This window comes from Phoca vitulina, unplaced genomic scaffold (genome assembly GCF_004348235.1).
Source record: "Phoca vitulina isolate PV1807 unplaced genomic scaffold, GSC_HSeal_1.0 scaffold6, whole genome shotgun sequence".
In the NCBI taxonomy this organism is placed as follows: Eukaryota; Metazoa; Chordata; class Mammalia; order Carnivora; family Phocidae; genus Phoca; species Phoca vitulina.
This window is the reverse complement of record NW_022589709.1, coordinates 45,932,718-45,942,823: the sequence shown is the minus strand read 5'-3', so window position 1 is coordinate 45,942,823 and position 10,106 is coordinate 45,932,718. Positions and strand designations below refer to the sequence as shown.

Below are 10,106 nucleotides of genomic sequence, written 5' to 3'. Positions count from 1 at the left end.
ACGAAATCTACCCTCTATTTCACCATCTCATTTACCTTTCTGACCTCACTTCCTGGAACTCTCTCCCCTGCTGAACTTCAGCCACGTTGCCTTCTTTGCTCTTCTTCCATTCTGAAGGTGCTAGTGGAAGTCCCTGTGACTATTTCCTTCAACCTGAGTTTTCTGCTCCTGACCCCGTAGGAGCTATATCCCCAGCATAAGAACTACCAGCTTTGAACCTGGTGTGGACAGTCATCGGGAGAAATTAGTTCCTACTATACTCCTTCAGAGTCTTCTACTGAACTCACATGTATCCTTTAAGCATGAAGATCAGCTAAATCATATGCGATAGAAGGGAAAGAAAGGGAAGAGGGAGGAGACCTAATGTAACTGTAAAGTTATGAGGATGGAGCCATAAGCCACTGATGAGATTATGTACAATAGCACCTATTATTTTACATTCTTACCTTTCATTAAATCTGGAGATTTCACATAAACCTTCCTGTACCCTTTAGAAGAGTGGGATTTTCACAGGAAGCACCTAGCCAACCTCATAAAATATGTGCATATGTGTGTGTGTGTGAAGACTGTGGTTCCTAGGCATCCAACTAAGCCTGCCAGGGCAGAGTTTTCTTCCAGTTTCTGAGAAACTCTGGTCAACTTTGGCAGATAGAAGTGTTTTCATCATTGGTAAGTTTAGCCTGGACAAATAACTGAATAAGAGTATGCATTTTAAGCTCTTAGATGCTGACCAAAGCATAAAAGAAATCGACCAGCCAAAAAAATGCATGTTCTGTGAGGTTCAGATTAAGAAGCATTGATGAAATTCACCAAAGCAAGCATTGCTATTTTATGTATTACACGTTCTCTTGATAAAAGAAAGTGTCAAAAGGGCGCCTGGATGGCTCAGTCAGTTAAGCATCTGCCTATGGCTCAAGTCGTGATCCCCAGGTCCTGGGATCCAGCCCCACATGGGGCTTCTTGCTCAGCGGGGAGTCTGCTTCTCCCTCTCTCTCTCTGCCCCTGCCCCCCTGCTTGTGCTCTCTCTCTCACACACTCTCTCTTAAATAAGTAAATAAAATCTTAAAAAAAAAAGGGGGGGGGCGCCTGGGTGGCTCAGTTGGTTAAGCAACTGCCTTCGGCTCAGGTCATGATCCTGGAGTCCCGGGATCGAGTCCCACATCGGGCTCCCTGCTCAGCGGGGGGTCTGCTTCTCCCTCTGACCCTCTTCCCTCTTGTGCTCTCTGTCTCTCATTCTCTCTCTCAAATAAATAAATAAAATCTTTAAAAAAAAAAAAAAAGGAAGGTGTCAACACAACCCATATCTAGTGGCTTTTGAGCAGAGATTCAGGATAAGGATCAGGTTTCTAGGACTGACTGCAAATGTGCTCATCTTTGGCAACACAGGAAGGGAAATCTAATGGTGAAGAAATCTTCATAGGGTAGCCTGAAAAAAAAAAAGAGACCAGAGGAAAGGAGGAAGAGCAGACTGGACAGCAAGCTGCCCCAAAGATCTTGAACACCTCCCCAAACTATGCTTGATGATTTCAAGGCGTGGAGAAGTAAATAAGTGATTGACATTAAGCCTCACTTGTTCAGCTGTACTGTGATTTTTGCTTGACTTCATTAATAAGAGTAAACATTATCTTTGTCTCTTATGGCCAATTACTAGATTGTTTTTAAAAGATCAAACTTTGTCTAGAAATTGGCATTCTTTCCCTATGATTTTCATATTTTCCAATCTCGTGGAGTTTCCTGAAATTCTTAGCAAGAATTCTAGATATGATAGTGCTGATTTTATTTCTTATTAAAAATCTTCATTTCCCACCATCAACTCTGAACCCCCCTTACCTTCCTTTTTTTTTAGCTTTATTGAAGTGCAATTGACAAATAAAATTATAAGATATTTAAAGGTAATGATATTTACCTTCCTTGATTCTTAAAGAAAGCATTTTTATTTCTTTTGATTCTTCTGTTGTTTCCTCCTCTCTATATTATCAGTTTACATGCTAGATTTTGACTTGATAATTATAGTCATATAATTATAGTTTCCTGCTATGATGGATTATGACTTAACCCACTTACACAATTATCTTGCTAAGTTTTGTTTTTTGTCTTAATTGTCTTTGTTATTTATTTTTGTTTCTATCAACTATAAACGGTACCTCATGATTCCACTTCATTATTCTTCCTCCCATTCAGCCACTCGGCTGTCTATACTTAAACATTTATTTTGTCAAATTTCATTTTTGTTCTGTGTCAATAGATGCTTCTAGTTTTTGTATGTTGTTTGTTGTTTTAACTAACTCCTAGTGAGGACTTACTATGTGTCAAGCACTATTATAGGCACTTTGTGTTAAGTAACTTAAGCCTCACAAAAAGACGATAAAATAGATAGATGTCTCTCTCTGTGTCAAATAAATAAATAAAATCTTAAAAAAAAAAAAAAGACAGATGCTGGAAAAAGGAAAACAAGAACAGTGTGCAGAAATAACTGGTTTGTTCAATTTTTAGTAGTGCATTTTTCTATCCTACAGAAAGGAAATTGAGTAATTTCTGGATTCATATAGCCAGTAAGAACCTTAGGGTCTGTCTTCTTAAAAGTTGACTAATACAATCTCTTTAGATTGTCTCTTGAAATTGAAAGTCATTAACCATATTCTAATTACAATGTAAATAGTATCCATTGTAGTGTCAAGTAGTATATTATGATTACACTCAGTTTCTGGTTGTTTTCTAATTGCTTTTCTTTTTTTCTTACATTGCCTTTTCTATCTCTTAAAATCTTTTAATATCTCAAAGGTAGTATTAAATCTCCTTTTTTCTTTGATACTTTTTCCCAAGCCTTTCAGTATCCTCCACCAAGTTGTTCTGATTTCTCCCTAGGATGGATCACTGCCCATGTTCTGTCCTGGACTGGATCATCTGTTTCCTAGATTTTGCATTTTCCTCCTTAATTTAATGTCTTACTGTACTATAATGTATCCTCAAATATATCCTAAGAAATGGTGATAAAAAGTACCTTTCAGGGAATTTACATTTTTGAAGTTTTTAAAAATGTGTCCTTCTTTGGACAGTTGTTTTGACTGCTTTTAGGATTCTAAGTTATAAAGAATTTCCACTCAAAGCTTTGAAGGCATTGATCCATTACCTTCTAGCATTCAGCATTGTTGATTGGATGGCCAGTGCCAAACTATACTTGTAATTTTGTGGATGTCCTGTTTCTTCTCCTTGGAACCTACTAGGATAATCTTTCTCCGCAGCATTCTGAAATGCTATGAAAATACAATTAGAGTGGGCGCTAATAGTTCATGCACTGGAGACACACTGGGATTTTTTAGTCTGAAGACTTTTGTCTTCCGTTCTAAGAAAACTCTCTCTCTCTCTTTCATTTCCTCTCCTCTGTCTTCCCTGGTCCATTTTTAAAATTCCTATGAAGAGGATGTTGAACTTCTGAATTATTATATATGTCTTACAACTTCTCTCTCATTTTTTTTCTCTTTTTAACTTTTTAATTTTTATTCTAGGAGATTTACTTCTCAACAGTCTCTTTCAATTCTTGCAATATTTTTCTTTTCCGTTACATGTTGTTTTTGTTTTATGGATGCAGAATCTTCTCTGATCTTTGTAACATTACTTAGAAAGATTTTTTTCTGAATTCGGCAGGATCACTTTTCTCTGTTGTTAATTTTGAGTTTTCTCTTTGTGTTGTTGTTATAGAGTTTTCTCAGGTTTGGTGCGCCTTGTTTCTCATTTGGGCTTACGCACAGGCCACCGAAGTGTCAGTGTGTGAGCTTTCTGAGGGTAGCGGGGCTTGTCCGTTAGGCAGTGCACTGTAGGGTGAGTGGTCAGGGAGCCAACTCTCACACTAGTCACTTGCTCCAGTGCTCTTCCTCGCTGGCCTGGTTCTTCTTAGGCCGCTCGTTCCATATCATGAGAAAAGATCCTTTTCCTTTTCTCATTTGTTAGTTTGTTCAAAGAGCATCTGTCTGGCGGCCAGGAGTGCTGTGTTTGGGGGAAGGGAAGGCAGTGGCCAGGTAGTCTCTATTTCATACTTCAATGAATCCTCCATCCCATGCCCCTATTTCACTCCTACTGTCCAATGTCCCTGTGATTCTAAGAGCCACACGTCTCCAGGGCTGTGCAGAGCTAATGGGTTTCCTTACCCATCACTTTCCCCTCCGTGTCAGGCTTCAGCTTACTCTCTTCCACATCGACAAACACCAGTCATCCTTCTGTTTCCAGGAAAATGTTAAAATCTCTATTCTGATCGTGGCTCCCTTCCCATTCTCTTCAGCTTTCCAGGACTGAAGATGTTTCTTTCCAGTTCTCCTTGTTCTTCTGCCACAGTTTAATTAAATAGGAAGTTCCTGGGTGAGGCTTAGTTAGTGATTATAAAAAAGATCTGCAGTGATTATAGCATGGAACTGGGGTGAGGATAATAGTTCTTACTGTGAGCGCAGCTATCTATCTCAGTGCTGATACTTGTCGCTTGGTACGACCTGCTTTGCATTCCCTGCCTTGGTAGACAGTTTTGAAAGACCCTTGATTACATAATAAGTCATTAACCAAAGTTCAGAGGTGCCATATCAAGCTTCTAAAGTGTTATTCTCAAGTTCTGTTAGTTGTCACATATAAGTAACTGTGTGTTTAATGGTCATGGAATCGGCATTGCTGAGTCCTGTGTTTCCATAGTGCAATGGCACAGAAAAGTCTCCTGTGATGGTCGTTTACAGGAGTGCAGGTCTTTGTGGCCACTCATGCAATGAAGAACTGTCAGGTCGCTTTTAAACTTCCCATAAGGAAAAGTATATATTTCTATGTTAAGCATATATCTGAATGTAAGTATATCCCAGTTAATTAATTCTGCTGATAAATTGCAAGCATGATAAATTCCCTTGAAATACTATTGGAAATATGCATTTTTAATGTGTAAGTTTGCAAAACCTCTACCTGAAGCATGATTGTATACCTTTGGCCAGAAAGCTCTGAGTTTACTTCCTATGCCCCACTTTTAAGTTAAAGCTGACACTCCCTGGAAGGTAAGTTTTCCCCACTATAAAAGAATTCTGAAATTCTAGTGTGCATCACCTGGTGAGTTTATTAAAAATATGAAATACTGGGCCTCACACCCAGAAAGTCTGATTCAGGAGATCAAAACTAAGGCCCAGGAATCTGCTTTGTAATACAGTGTGGAGATTATTCAAGTGCAGACAGTACATGACCTTCCTTTAAGAATCCCACTCTAAGGATAAAGGAGAAAGAGGGAGATTAATTAACAAGCCAGTGTCTCCTGATAAATACTTTAAGAGGAAATAAAGCAGAGAAAATCAGCAATGTAAAGGTCTCTATAGTACCTGAGTCCCACTAGAGTTAAATAGATGGTAATTCTTCACATTAAACATGTAAATGAGCCAAAAATATGGATGTTATTATCAGGTTTCTTTCTTTCTTTCTTTCTCACTCTCTTTCTCTCTTTCTTTCTTTTAAGAAAAACTCATTACTTAGGTAAATAACTTTTAATTACCAAAATTCCAATCTTTGAAATGATGATGTTTTCATTTGCTTCGTGAAATAATAATTCTAGAGAATAATGTTTCTTCCGCATATTGGTTTGATGTGCCTCTCCCAAACACAAAAGATACATAACCTCAACCTGCCCTTTTAAAATAAATAGCAGTTTTCATACCTGTCTTTTCCCAAGAATATCTCTTATTCTTTGAAACCCTATGTTTTTTCATTGTGTCAGGGCAAACCACAGGCTCTAAGACAAAAGTGAACAGGTAAGCATGTTGGAACTGGAAGATTTTCTTTGCTGTCAACTATTTTACTTGGAAGAAAGATCACCAAAGGGAGCTATTTGGTTGAGAATAAATATTCAAATAAAGTTAGCATTGCATTCAAACCATTTTGTTCATTTTTTAAGAACTTGAGCTATTTTCCTCGGCATTATTATACATGTAGACAGGTAGAAACCTGCAAAGTCAAACTGTGAAGGAAGAAAGGTGACAGAAGCCTTTGTTAGATTCTTGAGGGAGATGGGCCTGTCTTCCTCTAGTGTATATGCACCAGACAAGTAGCTGTGATTGCTTTACAGATATTCAATTCTACAGGGAAGTTACTCCCTCTGATTGAAAAGTCTAGCGTGATTGGACCCAAAATAACCATGGCCAGATGCCAAGAGAAATTCCCCCTAAGCATGAATGTCTTCCCCGTTTCCAGAATCCTAGACAAGGGGTGCTTCAAATCTACTCACCACCACCCCCCACTCTGTCTGTCTACTAGGACAAAAGCCCTTGACTTACCTTCACTTAAATTGTTTCTACCAGCCTCCATTTCTCACTTGACTGTAAGTTTGTGGCCAACATTTAATGGCTGACGGGTGGACTAATTTAGGAAAGCTTAGATCTGCTCGGGTCGCAGTTTTACAGATATGTTGATCCAAAAATGATTAACATCTTTTTACACACAGAAATTTCCTCAATTTTTAGGCTAGTCACCCGGGAGAGAGGAGGAAAGAGAGGAGGTAAAGGGAAAAAGAAGGTAGACATCTGCCTTTGAACTCCTCACCCTCCCCTCTCCTAACAGCTCCTTCACTCAGAGGTTGGAAATGGACTCAGGTCTTCTCTCTCCATTATTTATCTAGTGATTCAGATTTCATTTTTCTTAAAGGATCAGTTTACGTATAACATCTTGTGAGCAAAAATAAAAATAAAATTGAGAGGGAAATTTGCTAACTCACATCTTATAAGGTTGATGAGAATATACTTAAGAAAAGTAAGTATATCAACCATTTTTATCCATTAAAAATGCATTTATTGATAGCTCATTCTCTGCCAGGCACTCAGTTGAAATAAAGGTCCCACTGTACCCGCCTCGGCAGCACATATACTAAAATTAGAATAATACAAAGAAGATTAGCATGACCTCTGTGCAAGGATGAATGTAAGTTCATAAAGCATTCTATATTTTTAAAAAAAGAGAAAGAAAGGAATAGAAGTCTCACTGATTATTACATTCTTATCACCCAAACCTAGAAAAAATGTAGTTTCATTTCTACCTGTCCCTTATGTTTATTGATTCTTATTTTACAAAAAAACAGTTTTTCATTTTTTGCCCTTTACTATCACAGAAGAATATTCTCCGGTGTTTTTACAATCTTCTGTGATGTTTCATTATCATCAGTCCTCAGACTGTCGTTGGGATATGCGGAGATGGGATGCCGTCCAAGGGCTTAAAGGGGAGATACAAGAGTCAAAATATGATGATCTAAAATAATGTCACATTTGTGATCTCGAGTTCTTTACCTAGTAAGTAACAACAACTATTTCCTAATTTTGGGGGGGAGGGGAGGTATAATAACGGCCAGAATTAGAGATATACAATATTAGCACAGTGACATCAAACAACAATCATCAAAATGTTTCCATTAGATTTTATTTTTTCTCTTAATTATAATAGAACACGAATTTAGCTTTCTGCATTTTATAATCCTTTAAATTGTAATACATGACATGAATGAAAACAGCAGTTCCCCCTGGCGCTGTGGTTGAGTTCCCCAGGCCCAGGAGCAGGAACAGTCTGCCCTGTCACAAAGGGCTAAAGCACCAGAGCAAGCAAGGCTGGGGAGAGGAATTGATGAGGTAATTAGGCCTATGAGAGCAGACCAAATAGTGTCGAATAAATAATTTAATGTTAGCCTTTTTCATTAATATTCTAAAAACTGGAGGATGGGGGGAGTTTGGGCTGTCTCTGTTTAATCTCCGGATTAAACCTCAAGGTTGAGAAACAGTTGTCTGTGAAAAGAGAGGGTAAGTGGATCAATCACTTTTCTAAGTCATTTCCTAACAGGCATATGACAAATCTCATGACAAAACATGACACAATTTAGTATGTTTTTATTCAGCTGAGTTTTAATATAGCATTAGTAAATTAGAATGTAGTAACATCAAAATGTTTGGTTGCATAGGGCAGATTTCTAAAACTATACTTGGGAACATTATAATTCCAGTGAAATTTCCCACATTGTTGCCATCATAAATTACAGGCAAAGGCACATTTACAGAAGAGTAGTCTCTTGTAAAGGAAACATAAAATATCCAGGCATTAAGCATAAAAACATATTTAAAATAACACAAAAAGAAGGGACGCCTGGGTGGTTCAGTCAGTTAAGCGTCTGCCTTTGGCTCAGGTCATGATCCCAGGGTCCTGGGATCCAGCCCCGCATCGGGCTCCCTGCCCAGCGGGGAGTCTGCTTCTCCTTCTCCCTCTGCCACTCTCTCTCTCTTTCTCTCTGTCAAATAAATAAAAAATTTAAAAAATATATAAAATAACACAAAAAGAATTTAAAAATGAAAACCTATAGAGATTATTAATTGGCTTTATGTAATTTACTAAGTTGATGTTTCCAGAATTAAAAAGCTAATTATTACTAGAGTCAATGTGCCATTACTTGCCAAAGGAGCTTAGAAAACAGGCCCACATTCAAATCAGAGAGAAGCACTGTTTCCATTCCCCATGCATGGACACTCATTCCTCTCCTTCCTCGCCAATGCTGATTTTCTGGTAATAAATGATCTTTTACTCCATATGAGAGAAGTATCCAGTAGGAAAAGGCACTTTATTTCTCTTATGGTATTTTTGGTATTTTTGAAAACAAATTGCTTGATTTCTCAATACATTTCAGACAACTTCATTATAGTTTCTAGCTGCTCAATGATTTTACCAAGAGAAAATTCTCAGAGGAGTTATTTCATTTTGTGTCTTCTAGGACGGAAAAGGAAGAGACATGATAGAAGTTACTAGAAAAGGTGTTTCTAGAAGTCTTGAGCTATTACTTGAAATATAGAACTTTCTTCTCTGTCTGGAGAATGGCTGATAGCTTTGTCTTGAATGAGTGCCATCCTGTCAGATCCAGGAGAAAAATTAAATATATTTCAGATCAGAATAGATAGCCACTTCTAGTCTGAACTTCAGTTAAAACCTGACATAATTTAAACACAACTTTGACCCCTGTTTTCAGGTATTATTTTAAAAATATATCAATAATTAGTTGATGACGCTAATAATGTAATAGGGAGATCAGAAATTGTGTTTTTACAATTAATAACAGAAATCACAGAGAACACCCCATTCAATGAAAGTAAACGCTATTTAACACGTTTTTCTTCTTTTCTGGAAATGACGGATGACAGTATCAGAACATCAAGAAGTGGTGGTAATTCTGTTGAAAATCAATGAGAAGAGTCCAATTATGCTATCAATCATTTAGATCAAGTATTCCCATTAACATTTACAATCTGATCAAAGTTTTGGCTTTCCAGCTGGTCCTCATAAATTATATTCACAACACCCAAAATTTGTATAGTGTTTAGTCTCAATTTAAAATAATTTGAAATTAAGTTGGTGGGTAGGTAAAGACTGAAATGCAAAGCAATGCAGGCCAGAGGGTAAAGTTAAATTTGAACCAGAGACACAGCATCTTACTATAAGTATGCTTAAAAAAGTCTTTGTCTTTGTTGAATGATATGGGAAACTGAGGAAAGTCTATGGGAATAATTAAAGTAAGAGAAATCCAAAAATACCCTTTGATTTGAAGTATCCAGAAAATGTATGTAAAGATTTTGGGTTTGTTTTGGTTTGATTATGACCTAAATATAATTGCTGTAAATTCACCACTTTACTTATTGTGTTTCCATGGAGTCTTTAGAATAAGAGATAAAAGGCCATTATTCAGAAGCATGTTTTTGGAACAACAGCCAGAGTGAATTATAAGCACAGTCTATGCCAGCATAAAACACCCACCACATTTCCTTCTTTATTTCCCACTCATTTCTTTGGAATATCTAGACTTTTTAATTGTCAGTTATTTTTTTAAGTCATCAAACACTATTTGGACTTAACTATAAGTTTTATGATTTTCCTTGCTCAATTATTATTATTTTTTTAATTCACAGCTTTTTCCTTTTTAAATTTTTTTTTTAATTTAAATTCAAGTTAGTTAACATACAGTACAGCACTGGTTTCAGGAGCAGAATCCAGTAATTCATCACCCACATGCCATACCCAGTGCTCATCCCAACAAGTGCCCCCCTTAATGCCCATCATCCATTTAGTCCATCACCCCG

General features: G+C 37.2%; 1 non-coding gene across 1 annotated transcript; it reads left to right on the top strand.

Moving 5' to 3' along the window:
- Window positions 1–6,846: 6,846 nt before the first annotated feature.
- Window positions 6,847–6,952, top strand: LOC116632481. Its single transcript, XR_004299425.1, has one exon. It is a non-coding gene; the product is annotated as a U6 spliceosomal RNA (small nuclear RNA).
- Window positions 6,953–10,106: the final 3,154 nt, after the last annotated feature.